General features: G+C 41.9%; 1 pseudogene; it reads left to right on the top strand.

The window, feature by feature from the left end:
- Nucleotides 1–11,740: 11,740 nt before the first annotated feature.
- Nucleotides 11,741–15,138, top strand: LOC123410829 (annotated as a pseudogene).
- Nucleotides 15,139–16,964: the final 1,826 nt, after the last annotated feature.

The raw sequence follows: 16,964 nt of genomic DNA, 5'->3' as shown, positions 1-16,964 counted from the left end.
TTTCCCTTTTATTTTTATTTTTGGGCACTTTGGCCTCTCTTTTTTATTTCCTCACATGAGACAATGCTCTAATAATGATGATCATCACACTTTTATTTACTCATAGCTCAAAGCTTAGAAATGACTCTATAGGAAATGCCTCGGGAAGTGTACCGGGATGTGCAACGATCTAGATTGGCGTATGACGTTGAAACATCTCGCTAGCTATCTGACGATCATGCAATGGCAATATGAGAGTGACGGCACAAATCATGAGACGGAAAGGTGGGAGTTGCATGGCAATATATCTCGGAATGGCTATGAGAATGACATAGTAGGTAGATATGGTGGCTGTTTTGAGGGAGGCATTTGGTGGGTTTGTGTACCGGCGAGAATTGCGCGACACTAGAGAAGCTAGCAATGGTGGAAGGGGAAAGTGCATCTATACCATGAACTCACATTAGTCATGAAGAACTCACATACTTGTTGGGAAAGTTTTTATTAGTAACCGAAACAAAGTGCTAAACGCATACTCCAAGGGGAAGGGTTGGTAGGTGTTAACCATCACGCGATCCCGACCTCAACACAAAGGATGAAAATCAATAGATTAATTATGCTCCGACTTCCAAACATGGCGGTTCACCATACGTGCATGCTACGGGAATCACTAACTTCAACACAAGTATTTATAGATTCACAACACCCTACTAACGTAACTCTTAATATTACCAATTCCACGTCTCAAAACTAATTGAGAGGAATCAACACTTTTCTTTCTAGTCAATGCACATGAAGATGGAGGTTTTTGTATCCTCTTTGGTCACCTATCACCTTTGGGATTACTATCATAGCATAAGCCAACTACCAAGTCACGCACCGCCGTGCTCTAAAATATATAAGTGAAGCACATAGAGCAAAATTATCTAGCTCAAAAGATATAAGTGAAGCACTATGAGCATTCTAGCAAAGTCACGATGAGTGCATGTCTCTCTCTCTCAAAAAGGTGTGCAGCAAGGATGATTGTGACACAACAAAAAGAAAAGACTCCTAAGATACAAGACGCTCCAACCAAAACACATATCATGTGGTGAATAAAAATATAGCTCCAAGTAATGTTACCGATGGATTGAAGACGAAAGAGGGGATGCCTTCCCGGGGCATCCCCAAGCTCAGGCTTTTTGGTGTCCTTGAATTTGGCTTGGAATGCCTTGGGCATCCCCAAGCTTGAGCTCTTTCCACTCCTTATCTCTTTTTCCATGAGAACATCACCCAAAACTTGAAAATTTCACAACACAAAACTTAAAACAGAAACTCGTGATAACATTAGCACAAGAAAACAATCTACCACCTCTTTTGGAACTGTAGCAAACTTGAATTCTATCTATATTAGTGTTGGGATACTATATTCTCACTTTTCCATGGCTAGTACCCCCGATACTAACCACAGTTTCATCAAAACAAGCAACCAACTCAACAAAAACAGAATGTGTCAAAAATAGACCAGTCTGTAGCAATCTGTATACGTCGTATACTTCTGGTACCTCAAAAATTCTGAAAATTTACGAATGCCTGGGCAAAAGGCATATCAACTAGCAGAAAAAAGAATCAACTCAAAATCTCGTTATTAATAAAAATGAAAAATCATCTCGTGAGCAAAAAGTTTCTGTCTTTTTCCAGCAGGATCAAACAACCATTACCAAGACTAGTCATAAAGGTTTTGCTTGGCTCAAACACAAAAAGAAACACAAAAAACACAATCACAACAGAATTATGAAAGTGTGGACGCAACAAAACTGAAAGAAAAAGATAAATTCATTGGTTTGCCTCCCAACAAGCACTATTGTTTAACGCCCCTAGCTAGGCATAAAAGCGACAGAATCACGTATCGTCGTCTTTGGTGCTCAAACCATAAGTGGCCCTCATCATGGATTCATAAGGCAATCTTATTTTCTTTATAGGAAAGTGCTCCATGCCCTTCTTTAAACGAAATTGAAATCTAATATTCCCTTCCTTCATATCGATGATAGCACCGATAGTCCTTAGGAAAGGTCTACCAAGAATAATATGGCATGTAGGATTGCAATCAATGTCAAGCACAATGAAATCCATGGGTACATAGTTCCTATTTGCAATACTAAGAACATCATTGATCCTTTCGAATCCGCAAGATGCAAATTAAGAGAACACTCTTCAATCTCATTAAAACCCAGAACATCACATAAAGACTTTGGAATCGCGGAAACACTAGCACCCAAATCACACAAAGCATTGCATTCATAGTTTTTTATTTTGATTTTGATAGTAGGTTCCCACTCATCATGAAGATTTCTAGGGATAGAGACTTCCAATGCAAGTTTCTCTTCAAGAGATTTCATCATAGCTTCGACGATATGATCGGTAAAGGCTTTGTTTTGGCTATAATCCTGTGGAGAGTTTAACATGGATTGCATCAAGGAAATGCATTCAATCAAGGAGCAACTATAATAATTGAATTCCTTGAAATACAAGGTAGTAATTTCATTACTACTCAAAGTTTTAATATCTTCTACTCCACTTTCAATGCTTTTAGCATCAAGATAGATGGACTCTGAATCATTGGGGCACTTTTCAACCAAAGTGGATTCATATCCAGCCCCATAATCATTAGGTTTGTCACAAGAAAACAAAGATTCAATGGGAGTCACACCAAGCACTTTAAGATCTTCGTGATTCTTATCATGAGAACACGCCTTTTGAAGCCATTCATGTCTACCACGATTTTGGGAGGTTCTTTCTTTGCTCTCAATCATGGAAACACGCATAGCTTTCAAAGTTTCATCCATATTGATCTTGGGAGGAGCACATCTAACTATCGAAGCATCAACATCGCTAGACATTCTATCAACGCTCTTAGCCAAATCGCCAATTTTGAGTAGTTTTTCCTCTATGGACGCATTGAATTTTTTTTGCGAGTTGATAAACTCTTTGATATTACTCTCTAAATCAGAGGGTAATCTATTGTAATTTCCATGAGTATTGTTGTAGGAGTTGCCAAAGTTATTAGAGGAGTTACTAGGAAAAGGCCTAGGAACATAGTTTCCTCTTAAAGAATTATTGTTGCCAAAATTATTCCTACCAAGAAAATTAACGTCCAAGCTAGCGTTGCTACTCTCAATCAAGGAAGACAAGGGCATATCATTAGGATCTAAAGGAGCACTTCTACTAGCAACCAAATTCATTAACACATCCATCTTAGCACTGAACGAGTTAATTTCTTCTATAGCGTGTACCTTCTTACTAGTAGGTGACCTTTCAGTGTGCCACTGAGAGTAGTTCCTCATGATATTGTCTAGTAGGCATGTATTCCGTATGTAGTCATACGTGGTTAGGGAAAAGAACTTGCATGACATCTATTGTCCATCCCTCCCGTGGCAACGGGGTCCTCATGGATACTACGGGATATTAAGGTTCTCCTTTTAATAAAGAACCGGACCAATGCATTAACACTTAGTGAATACATGAACTCCTCAAACTATGGTCATCTCCGGGAGTGGTTCCGGCTATTGTCACTCCGGGGTTGCCGGGTCATAACACATAGTAGGTGACTGCAACTTGCAAGATAGGATCAAGAACAGACACATATTGGCGACAACATAATAGGTTCAGATCTGAAATCATGGCACTCGGGCCCTAGTGACAAGCATTAAGCTTGGCAAGGTAGTAGCAACATCAATCTCAGAACAAAGTGGATACTAGGGATCAATACCCGTCAAAACTAACTTGATTACATGATAGATCTATCCAACCCATCACCGTCCAGCAAGCTTATGATGAGATTACTCACGAACGGTGAAGAGCATCATGGAATTGGCGATGAAGGAACGTTAATGATGACGATGGCGACGATTTCCCCTCTCCGGAGCCCAAAACGAACTCCAGATCTGCCCTCCGGATGAAGAACCGGAGGTGGCGGCGCCTCCGTATCGTAGAACGCGATGAACTCTTCTCCTTGATTTTTTTCCGGGCGAGACGGACTAAATAGAGCTGAGATTGGAGGCGGTGGAGTTTTGTGGGGCCCACAAGCCTGCCAGGCGCGGCCAGGGGGGCGCGCCTGGTGGGATTGTGGGCTCCACGCTCCACATCCTCCGCTGATTCTTGCGCCAGTATTTTTTATATATTCCACAAAAATTCTCCATAAATTTTCACGTCATTCCGAGAACTTTTATTTCTGCGCAAAAACAACACCATGGCAATTCTGCTGAAAACAACGTTAGTCCAGGTTAGTTCCATTCAAATCATGCAAATTAGAGTCCAAAACAAGGGCAAAAGAGGACGGAAAAGTAGATACAACGGAGACGTATCAACTTCCCCAAGTTTAAAGCCTTGCTTGTCCTCAAGCAATTCAGTTGACAAACTGAAAGAGACAAAAGAAAAACTTTTACGAACTCTGTTTGATCTGGTTGTTGCAACTATGTCTAACTGATAACTAGAATTTCAGCAAGATCACAAGCTAACCACATAAGCAAATGACATCTAGGTCTCACGGTAAACTCATATCAATGGCATAATCAACTAGCGAGCAAATAGTAATAAGTCTCAAACGTCAACACTTCAATCAAAGCAATCATGAAGCTGTACAAACAGATGGTATCTCGCTAGATCTTTCTGAGAACGCAAAACATAAATGCAGAGCACCTTCAACGACCAAGGGCTGACTAAACATTGTAATTCATGGCAAAGAAGATCCAGTCACAGTCATACTCAATACAGTTAAAAGCAAAGCATAAAAATGACAGAGGTACTCTCTAATTGGTGCTTTTATAAGAAGAGGATGACTCAATAGGAACATCAATAGACAGGCCCTTCGCAGAGGGAAGCATTGATTTGAAGAGGTGCCAGAGCTCAAGCTTTTAAAAAAGAGATAATAATTTTGGGTGGCATGCTTTCATTGTCAATGCAATGACTGAGAGTTTTCACCATCTTCCACGCTACACATGCTATAGGTGATTCCCAAACAGAAAAGTAAAGTTTTGACTCCCCCACCACCAATCAATCACACTCCACGACTAGCCGAATACTCGGGTGCTGTCTGTACCAACATCAATCCAGGGGAGTTTTGTTTGCAATTATCTGTTCGATTTGATGAAAGTGCGTTATATCGACTAGAGGGGGGTGAATAGGAGATTTTTAGAATTTGATCACTGAGGAAATTCCTTTTGAGGAAATTCCTCATTGATGACTAACTTACAGCGAAAACAGTAAAGGATCAGAAGTGCAAAGTTTCACAACAGCAGTTTTTCAGAGTGAAGAATGTGAAAACAGATTGCACAGTGAGCAGGCACGCAGAATACAGATGAGGAATAATGTAACGACCAAACCTCGAAGGATTTGAGTCTCTGTGCTTTACTGTGCTAGACCCTGGATCGACTCGCTAGCACACACAGTATAGATGAAAACCAGATATAGCAAGTGCATCATTTATAATAACGTATGATCCAGAATTTATAAAAATATAACAATCTGCATAGCACTTAGCTAGCTTTATTCTATCAAACAACGGAAAAGTAGCAGAATAATAACGATGAGTCCCGTCATAGCCCACTGGCGATGTTGAGTGAAGACTCGCGACCCTAACGGTACCTTACTCCTCGTCTGAATATCCTGCAACATGATACGTTGCAGCCATATAGGTCAATACTTTGAATGAATTGGAAAGTTACACAGGAAAAATAATATAACAGACCTACATGTATATGCATAGTACAACAAGAGAAAGGCTGATGGTCATTTTGCAGAAAGCTGATTTTATCCTCATAGCTACCTAATAGTCAAGTTTTAATTTGTTTGCTACAATAACTCACATATGGTTGAATTGGCATCTCCAACTCCAACCTATTACCATTATTAAGTTTCCCACCAAGTTTTATTAAGTGTGTCATCTGTCAAGATCATCCAACAACTGTAATGGCCTAGCTGCTCAAAATTGTCCATAACCGGGAACACGGCTAATCATGATTAGTTTATACACTCTGCAGAGGTTAGTACGCTGTACCCACTGGACCCAACCCGAAGATTGAGACGAAGTCTTTCAGAAGCAGTCACCTAGTCCCACAGGAGGCCCATCCCACCTATCATAGCTACATCAGCTGGCACATCCGGGTAAGGTTTCCACGACTGATCAACTAAGCCAGAGCCCATAATAGCCAGTGGTCACACAAGGAAGCTACTAGTCACTAAGTCTGTTTGATCTTTTTGAACCTGGGCGGCATTCCACTTACATTCAGAGGGTAGATACCATGATGTTCTTGAAACCACCCAGCAATACCATATCCGCCCAGAGGTGAATTAAATCCTTAAGTACTACTCAAATTTATTTTGTAGTAATCCTCACATAATCTCAATGAATACAGGAACCAATCCCCGTCTACATAGCATAGCAAAACTACAAATACCACGATCTTCAATGACGAGGGATATAGCTCAATAGCATAGCAATGATAATATTCCTATACATGCATAATTTTCATAGGGTGATATAATACTACATGCATAGAAAAATAATAGGTAAAGGATGATCAACATGTAACTTGCCTTGATTCTGGTTCAGAAAGTCACACTCCTGACAATAGTTTGCGTCGCACTCCGCACAATCTACACGTTGCAAACGACCACACCAATCAATCACCACAATCACATAACACCAAATGAAACCATCGGCAATAAAACAACTTGTTTAAAACCCAAGCATAAATAGCATGGCAGCAGGTATAAAATCATCTACATGCTGATATGATGACAACGCAAAAAGAATCAACTAAACCGGATGAACGGTTTGCAAAATATGGCCTCCGGTAGGTCTAAAATAAATCTGATTTAGCAAAAAAATTAACTTTCGCAAAACTGAAAACTACTGGTTCTAACATGTTCTACTCATCAATATGAGATCACAGGAAAAAGAATTTCCTGAATCGGAGTTACGAGTAAAAAGATAAACACGTTTCAAAATTATACTGAGAATCTGACACAGCTAAAAACAGATTAAAAACAGACTGAATTTCGTCCTGAAGCTGTTCATCAGGGTTTGATGAATCCGCTCGAGCGTGCGATCTCACCACGAACAATGGGGAAAAACGGAACCGTCTCGGTGTGGCTCCTCCGATGATGCTCCGGTGGCGGTCGAACGGACTCCGGCGACGGCGGCTCCGCGAACTCCGACGAACACGGACGACCTCGGACGTGCGTGGCGTGTTCTTGCGAAGCTCGAGGCCGTTGTGCGTGTGAGGAGGCGGTGTTGTGCGAATCGGGAGCAGGGGCTATGGTTCCTGGGGCTTCGGTCCCTGGGACTATATGCCCTCGTGAGGAGAGAAAACTCTGGCGAACAGGAGCTCGTCTCGGTTTCAAGGACTCGTGTCCGGCTCAGTCTGGGACTGTGGCGCTAGCCTCCTGGCCTGGGCGGTGGGGCCTGGTGCTGGGCACGTGGGCAAGAGCCTGGCTGCGTGGTGCGCTGCCCTCGGCCATGCACAGCCTGGCTGGCTCGATGCAGGGTGTTGGGGCTCCAGGTGCGTGGTCAACGCTGGAATGCATGCGGTGCTGGGCACGTGGTGCACATGGCCTCGTGGGGATGGTCCACGAGCTGGCTCGATGGAGCTGTTGCTCTCCTGGCTGGTTCGCTGGGGTTTGCTGGCTGGTGCGATCCGGCCTGGCCTGGCCAGCTGGGCCGGCTAGTCAATTTTTTTTAAAGTCATATTATCTCCACTCCAATAAATTGCCCGCAGTCACATAATGAATAGAATTTTCAGAAGAACAAAATAATGCATAAAAAATAAATATGAGATGCATATGAATGATCTATTAACATTCGAATTTAAGAAAATTGGGATGTTACAAATAACTAACGTGAAGAATTTGGGGTTGATGAAATTCAGAGAAAGTCTTCAGCAAATTCTTCAAACAGTCACAGTGAAAGTCATCAACACATAATGCGGAAAAGTAAAGAGTTGAGGAATTAGAACCCGTTTCTCAGTGAAGACAGTCGTTGATGACCCAGTTCCAACTGCTGTGACAGTCGTACATCTGGTTTGGAGCGGCTTGGTATTGAAACCAAAGGACACCCAGTCCCGGGACACACAGTCCCTACCGTATTCTCCTTGAGCTAAGGACACACAGTCCTTGCCCAACACTCGTGGTAAGTCTTCAGGGCAGACTTCCAAACCCTCACAAACTTGGTCACCCGGCGATCCACAATTGACTGCTGGAAAGCTCTAGGCTATGACGCCTAACCGTCTGAAGGATGCACAGTCCTCAAAGGTAAAAGGCTTCAGTCCCACACAGGAACAACTTCTTCAGTGATCCTCAATCACTAGGTTTGGTTTGTGGTTTCGGTGGGTGGTGTATTTCCTCACTGATGAATTTCTCTCAAAGGCTCTGAGGAATTGGGTTGCTCTTATGACAAGTCTTAGTTTATAACGGAGGAGCCAACCAGCTAGTGGTTGTGGGGGTGGCTATTTGTAGCCTGGGAGCATCCCGACATGATTTGACACTAATGCCCTTAAATAATATGACCGTTGGAGTGGATAAGACCAATGACTTGGCGTGGCTATCGAAACGGTCGGAACCCTCAACTGTGGGAGTCCTCATGTCACTCGTATTCCTCACTTGAGGCTTTTGGTAGGATTAGGCTTGGGTTGAGCATCATGAGGAAATTCATTCCATAGTGTAACTTTGACCCCCTTTAACAATACGGTGTTCCTATTACTCAAATGTGAAGAAAGTAAAACAGGAAGTGTAAATCTTCATGCTTCAAATTCTTCAGAATGATTTTCTTCAGGAACCACCGGTCTTCTCAATATCAGTATCTTCATGAGGAATGTCAATTTCATCGCAGATTCCTCGCGATTCATTTCTTCAGCTTCAGACCAATTTCTTCAACTGAAGATATATATTTTTAGGGGTCGATATTCTTCAAATATCTTAAACTCCTCAATGACTTATAGATCCTGTGTACACTCACAAACACATTAGATACTTAAACTATAAGTCTTCAAACCACCAAAATCACTAAGGGGCACTAGATGCACTTACATTTGAGCATCGAACTGAGAATTCCAATTACCGGCCCCTTTCTCGTGAATGATAGTGAATAACCACATATCGAGGATAACATGCCTAGCATACTACATCATAGTCATCTCAAAATTCATGTTGGCATCCAAGGCAAACCATTATAAGCTCCTAGCTAATTAAGCATGGCATCAGAAACTATGATCTCTAAGTTGTCATTGCAAACATGTTTGCCTCTTAACAAAGCTGAATGAGGAACGATGAGCTAGCCATATTTACAAAAACAAAATAGATCGAGTTCATACCAGCTTTTCCAGGCTCAGTCACTTCATCATATATCGTCATTATTGCCATTCACTAGCACGAATGAACGATGTGAACAATAATAAGCGTGCTCGTGCATTGGACTAAGCTGGAATCTGCAGGAAAACACAAAGGAGAAGACAAAGTAATATGGCTCTATAACAGATAAACACATATGCATGCTCTTCTACCTTGACCCAAAGAAAAAGGAAACTATTTACACGGGAAAGCTCCCAACAAGCAAAAAAAGAAAAAGAAAATATTTTTGGGTTTTCTCAAACTAGACAGACACATGAAAAGAAAACGAGAAAAATAAAATAAACTAGCATGGATGATACAGTGGCAAAGTGTGAACACCGACGAACAAAGTGAAAGCATAAGCAAGAATGTAAAGTCTGTGAGAAACACGTACTCCCCCAAGATTAGGGTTTTGGCCTAAGTTGGTCTACTCGCAAGGTGGAAAATAACCAGCTCCGGGGTACTCCGGAGTGTACTGAGGGTGCCACTACTATGTAAGCTCCTCTGGCTCCCACTGATAAACTGGCGTATGGTACTCGACTCGTGGATCGGGCACGAGCACCTGTGGTTGGGCTATGCCCCAATATGCGTAGATGTCCGACGGCATAATAATGTACCTGCCTACATGAAGAATGAACAAAGAAGGAGCAGGCAAAGTAACAGTCTCACGAGTACCCTGACTAAATACCAGGTTATAAATCATCCTTCTATTTATATTTCTATCAAGAAAGTCATGGCCAACCATGCTATCATAATCTAGATATCTCTCGGGGAGAAGACTCTCTTCTTCCTCGTCCAGTCTAATAGGTATCTCAAAGTGTCTGGCAAGACGGGTAGCATAGATACCTCCATAGAGAACGCCTTTAGAACGGTTCGTGTTCAACCATTGAGCTACGATAGCGCCCAAGCTATAAGTTTTATCATTATAAAGGGCTTCGCGCAAGACCGCAAGATCTGGGGATCTAAGGGACCCAGCTTTCCCACGGCCAATCAAACATTTTCCCACGAATAATGAGAAGTACCGAAGCACGGGAAAATGTATGCTAGCAGCTCTAACGCAAGACACTCCTCTCTCCTCTCCTACAGCAATAGTATCTATGAAAGCCTCCAAGTCCCGTGGATGAGGTTCATGAATATCCCCAACAAAAAGCAATTTGCAAACATTGCAAAAATCCTGGAGTGACATGCGTTGAGGGATATCATATAATTTGAACTCAACCATAGGAGGATTCTTCCTCGGATAGAAGTTAAAGCTTTGCACGAAGATATTAGTAAGGAGGAGGTATTGCGGACACTTATCTTCAATGAAGGCGGTAAGGCCTGCGTTCTCCACCAAGTAATAAAAGTCCTCATAAAGTTCGGCGGCGCGTAAGAACACATCGCTTGGCTATTCGCATGCTCGAACTTCTGCAACTCGGGGGACCGGATACTTGGGCTTCTTCTCACTTCCATCATCCTTGGGGTCACGGCTTGAAGAGCCTCTTAAGAACCTCATCATCTTTACCCTTTTCTATCTGTGAAAATTTCTGAAATTTTTAGTGACTCTAAGGAAAAGTGAACAAGGCTAAAAAAAACTCATAGCAACTAGTCCCACAAGTGCCTAGAGGCCATATTACGCATCAAAACTACTTGGGACCAACTAAAATTAGCATGCAAAGCTCAAGACACTACAAGAAATATGCTCATACATGACGTTTTTTAAGACGTCGTTGATGAATTCGTCATAAATCTATGACAATTTCATTTGAGATCGTCGTAAACCGTTTCAGGGGATCAAATCTACGTATAAATTATGACGATGTGAGTCAAAAACTTCGTAACCACATAAGATGAGATCGTCATAACTTTTACGACGATTATAAAAATGTTGTAACATGTATATTAAAAGCTTTTCACACCCAACCATTTGGTCAATTGTATATTAAACATGGACTAGTATTTTAGAAAATTGATGGAGTCCAAATTTGCAACAAATATTTGGTAGGTTCTTGACAAAAAAACCAAATTTTGCCACTCGAAAAATGATTGAAAATAGCTAGAAAGATCAAAAATGCATACAAATTGGTCCTCATCCGTAAAATATGGTCTAACTCTAGTGAAAATTTATGTGATTCCCTTTTGCAAAATATTTTTGATATATGCTTCACAAAATTTCTCTATTTTTATTACTTGAAACTATATTAAATCACTGATTTTCCGAACCAATCAGAACCCTTCCCACAGATCGATGACATGGCGCCCATCCATCCAACGACCCATCTCTCTATCCCACATCCATCCATCCATCTAACTAATAGAAAAAAACTAAAAAAAATAACCCCACCCGCAGGCTAAAGCCTAGCTTAGATCCCCCCCTCCCCCCCATCCCACCCTTCCTCCCTCGTCCCCATCTCCTCGCCGCCGCCACCTCCCCGTCCCCTCCAACTTCCTCCCACACCACCACAACAGAAGCAACAGACCGGCAATCCACCACACTGCCACCTCAAGGCCCGCCATGCCACAAACACCCCCCCAACGCGGCCCCGCCTCAACCTCTAGATATGACCGCCACCAGCATTTGCATTGGAAGTTCCTGATGTGGTGGTGGCGACGATGGGCCGGCTCTTCCTGATGCACCACGAGGGCAACGCCTACAGCTGCAAGTTCTGCCGCGCCCCAGTCTCTGTCTCTCCCTCCCTCCCTCTGCTCAGAGCCCTCACTCCCCCAACTCTCGCCAGGTGGCGGCGTCGGTGGCGGGGGGCGGTCGACCGGCGAGGCAAGTCCACGGCGTCCGTGCACCGGGCGGGCGCACGGTCATTAGCGGAGCATCTGCCGAACCGGTAGCCCGACCGACTGGTGAGTGGTGAGACCCCTCCTCTCCCGGTAATCTCCACAGATCCAGTAGGACAAGCTCCCGTCTGGGTTGAAATGGCCGACTGATGCGCGGGCGCCCCATTAGAATCGCCGAGAGGAGCAGGAGTCGACGGCGTTAGGGTTCTAGCTGCCGTCTCTCGAGCTAGCTCCCTCCATGGATGCATTATTGCCGAAGTAGTGAGATCCCAAGCCGCCAGACTCGAGGGAGATGCAACTCCTTTTGGTTGGAAATCTAGGATACCTCACAAAAGAAACCTAGGATGCAGTACCGTGTGGCGTGGTCCCCCACCTTCATACTTGAATGCAAGGCGAGATGCCTGTGTTATCTGCCCAGTTCACTCATTTAGGTGATCTAATTCAGTTCCTTCCAACAAAAACTGCTGCTGCAAACCATAATCTTGTTTTACCCCTGTGATCCATATTTGCATATTTGCATAATCAGTACGTTGCATAGGATGGGCTCTCTCTCTCTCTCTCTCTTTCTCGTTTGACAAGAAATGGTAAAGAATCCAAGGGACAAGGAATGGTGTTTCTTTTCAGGGAGGAATTGATATACCTAGTAAGTCTGGTACACATTCTGAACCTACCAAACAAGCCTTTAGATGTTCCACGACTAGTTCAGTCAGGCTGGTTCCGATGCTGATTCTGAAATTCCCCATCCTGGATATAATCGACTTCCGATGCAGCCATTGACGTTATCTACTTGCATGAACAACACTCCATATGTTTGACATTTCTTTTCGCTGTAAATAATATGTCCGGCTATCGACGCTAATTTCCGTTGTACACCATGTCAATATGCTAGTGTTCCGAGTAGAATACACACTCTTAAAATTAGAGAAAAAAATAAATATATGTGTTCAGTTATATATGCTTATCGTTTTGTAAGCTAGCTAGTGTATGAGAAAGAAATGACTTATATATGCTTATATGAACATTCCCAGCTCACCGATCCATTTGACTTAGTTATACACACAATCCAGTGAACTGAAGATGAGTTCCATTTTGACAGCTCTTATGTCTTTGGAGAGGATGTGGGTTTTGGCGGCGTCTTTCGCTGCACAAGAAGGCTAGATGAACGATTTGGGAAACAAAGAGTATTCAATACACCATTATGTGAGCAGGTGCATCTTTACTTGCCATACCTGCTTAAGTTTATGGCAACACTACATGAAAATGTGAAAAAATAGTGTTTACAGCCTGCTATGCTTGACTACAGACATACATTTGAGTTCACTATACTGAAGTTCATATGGCTTTGGTGTACTAGTGTAGTAAGTCCTTAATTCAGCATTACACGTGTTCTAGGAAAAATTATAAAACCAACACATAACTCTTGAAACAAAAATGATGGACCAGATCTGATTTATCTTTTCTGATTTGTTTATGAAACTGTAGACAAGAGTTGGTGTCTGTTTTCGTGTGCTTTCTTGTGCATATCAGCATATGTTTTCTGGCCTTGGAACAAACAAGCATATGATGATTTAATTATTTGACTGAATCTAGACCGTATAATAAGGTCCAAGTAGTGTATGCTTAAGAGAAATTTTGGAGTGCTTACTACCAAGTATTTCTTTCGAAAATCATCCGTCAACATCTAAACTCAATAGACTTAGTTTTGCATTTTACAAAATGTCAAAAATATAGAAACCAGTTGATGATTTTGCAGACCTGACGAGGTGGAGAAGACGGACCAACGGCTGTCCGGCTCCATGGTCCAATACACCATGGACCTCCAGCCCCACATTAGCTGCACCTCCCCCTCACCTCGAGAGCGAGAAGGTCTTTCTTCTCCTCCCCGCAACATGCATCTCTCTCTTTTGCAGATGATAGATCCCATATTCTAGTAAGTGTTGTACAAATTCATGATTTTTTCAGTGATTAGAATGAGTAGAATAATTGAGGAAACCTAATGGTGTTGGTGTATATTCTAGTAAGTGTTACACAATTTGCTTTGTAACCAAAAGCTAATAGAGTCGAGTTGGCCCTGACCATGTAATAAGGGTGTTGTGCATGTGTGGCCATTACTCAGTTGGAAAAGGACAAAAATAAAACATTTTTTATTTGACATTGGTAGCGTGAAACCTATGTGTTCCTCTGTTCGTGCTGAAACGTCGCTCTATTTTCTGCCCTGAGCGAGCAGTTTGTCTGGCCGGCGGCGAGGATGGTATATCACACAGAGTTTGGACCTAAGAAGTTTGATGGTATATCACGAGGTCTGTATGGTCCGTGTTCTCGATTTTGTTGTGGCATGTGTGACTTCTATAGATTTGTGGAATGTGTTAAAAAATTCACACGCTAGTGAACTGTTGTTGTACTATAGTTTCTTTATAATTGTGATTATATCATATAGTTTCTTTGTATTTTTAGTTCTGCTCAACTTTAAATTTTGTATCTCACGGTACTGTTCTTACACTTTGCTGCACACTTGGATAATATTGTTGTTAACTTAGAATTCTTATTAAAAGTGTAATTTTCTAAGATCAAGGCTCACGGTAATCTTCTTGTTAAAATGTATTTCTCTAAGATCAAATCTCACGGTAATGTTCTTACACCCTGGTTTGCACTTGGTTATCACAGTAATGTGGAGTAGCTTGTTTTGTATTATCTTACATGTCTGCTAATTATTGTGTCATTGACTCTTTCTTGTGTCAGTGCTTAAATTCCTCCAGTAAAGCGAAAATACCAAAAAGATATTGAATTTTCTTGTCTCCATTTTCTTTGTCCATATTTTCCTGGAACAATCTAGTTTGAAGTTTAATTTTCAGACTCAGTGACTAGTTTAGGTTGGACTAATTATACTCCAGAATTTATATCACGGGATTTTTAACATAGTCTTCAGGCTGAACACAAATCTTTTTATTTCTAATATTTTTTTATATTTCTTTTCTTTTGATTGATTCATGTACAGTGTAATGTTCTTGTAGGTTGACAACTTCATCTCGAGCATGTCTCATAGAAGAGTGGAATGAAGTCCATTGTACTGTAGGGAAGTAGCAGATGTGCCATTGTTCTATTGTGAAATTATGTTCGTCCTTGCTATATTCATGTGTAAGGAAATGTCTTCAAGAGATGTTTTATTGTGTTATGTTAATCTGGGCAATGTATTATGTGATGTTATATGATGGATGATTTTAATTCGATTTGGAGTTTTCTTGATTTAAATATGAAATAGTGTTGGATTTAATGTTGGAGAAATAATTGGGTTGAAAAGGCCCAACAAATAGAAATGAAACCAAGTTTTGGAACAAAAAGTTGCTGAATTCAAAAATGAAAAAAGGCCAAAACTGTAACTGGACCAAATGTATTTGGGCACTAAAAGGCCAGGGCTCAAATTATAATGATAAAAAAATTTCGAAAAAATACTAAAGTGGGTGTAAATAGGCTAAGGCCCAAAAAGAAGCCCAATAAGAAAAAGCCCAAAAAAATATAACCAGCCCATGTGATCAATTGAAATGGGTTGGGCTGATTTCAACCATGACGTTTTGATTTCATCATAATTTTTCCACGTAGGACTGGGTTTGATTGCCAACGACGATTTAGGATCGTCGTAAAGGTTATGACAATCCAGGAATTGTCGTAAAAGTTATGAAGATTTTAATCAAAACGCCACTGTTGTTCATTTGTGACGCTCCGTTTTCGACGCTTGGTTTTCGTCGTGAGATCGTCGTAACTGAAAAACTTTGACGACGTAGCAATGAAAAAATAACCTCGTGTATTAGCATATTGCTTGTAGTGAGAACAGGGTCACCAAGGCAGCAAAAATACGCGAAGTATAAGGCACTAGAGCAAAAACTAATTGGACCAATGAAGGAGTCACTTACCAAGGAGTAATTTCCTGAAAACAGTTCCGAGAATGGTGCTTTGAGCAAGGAGATCCAAAGTCCCGGCATGAAGAGCAAGAACACCGGTTTGAGCTGCGAAACGATTTTTTCTGGAGGTAGGAGAAGCAGATGGGAGCTAGCATGAGTGGAGGGGGTGCACGTGGGCCCCACAAGCCAGGTAGGCACGGCCAGGGGGGTGCCCGCGCCTCCAGGGCTTGTGGCCCACTGGTGCAGCCCCCAGACTAGCTCTTCGTCTCAGTGTTTTTCAAAAACTCCAGAAAAAATCATACTTGATTTTCACGACGTTCGGAGAACTTTTATTTTCGGCGTACTTTTCCACGGGACGCTAAAAGCAGAAAACAGGGAAAACTAAACTAAATCTATCATTTTTCTTCTAAGCAACCGAAGGTGAAAGATTGGAACAGAGGTTTGTGACTCCTCGATTCATCCATCTCATGGTCATCGAAGTAAATCCGTCAATGAGGTTGATCAAGTCTCGTTGACAAACTTTTTCGAATCGCAAAAGAGAACGGAGAATTTTTCAATAGTCACTAGGTTACCTCAATGGGGATGTGTATCTCCCCAACAAGAAAATCGTACTTCATCTTAACAGGAGGAATAGGGCATTCAAAGCTCCCAATAACAATCGATGAAGTTTTTTCGATAACATTGATGCAATGTACTTGATACTGTTTCTTCGGAAAGTGCACCGTATGCTCATTACCGTTGACATGGAAAGTGACATTGCCTTTGTTGCAATCCATAACAGCCCCTGCAGTGTTTAAAAAGGGTCTTCCAAGGATGACCACCATGGCATCGTCCTCGGGAATATCCAGAATAACAAAGTCCGTTAAGATAGTAACGTTAGCAACCACAACAAGCACATCCTCGCAAATGCCGATAGGGGAAGCAGTTGATTTGTCGGCCATTTGCACAGAGATTTTAGTG

The sequence above is a fragment of the Hordeum vulgare genome, chromosome 7H (genome assembly GCF_904849725.1).
Source record: "Hordeum vulgare subsp. vulgare chromosome 7H, MorexV3_pseudomolecules_assembly, whole genome shotgun sequence".
NCBI lineage: Eukaryota > Viridiplantae > Streptophyta > Magnoliopsida > Poales > Poaceae > Hordeum > Hordeum vulgare.
This window is presented reverse-complemented; position numbering and strand designations above follow the sequence as displayed.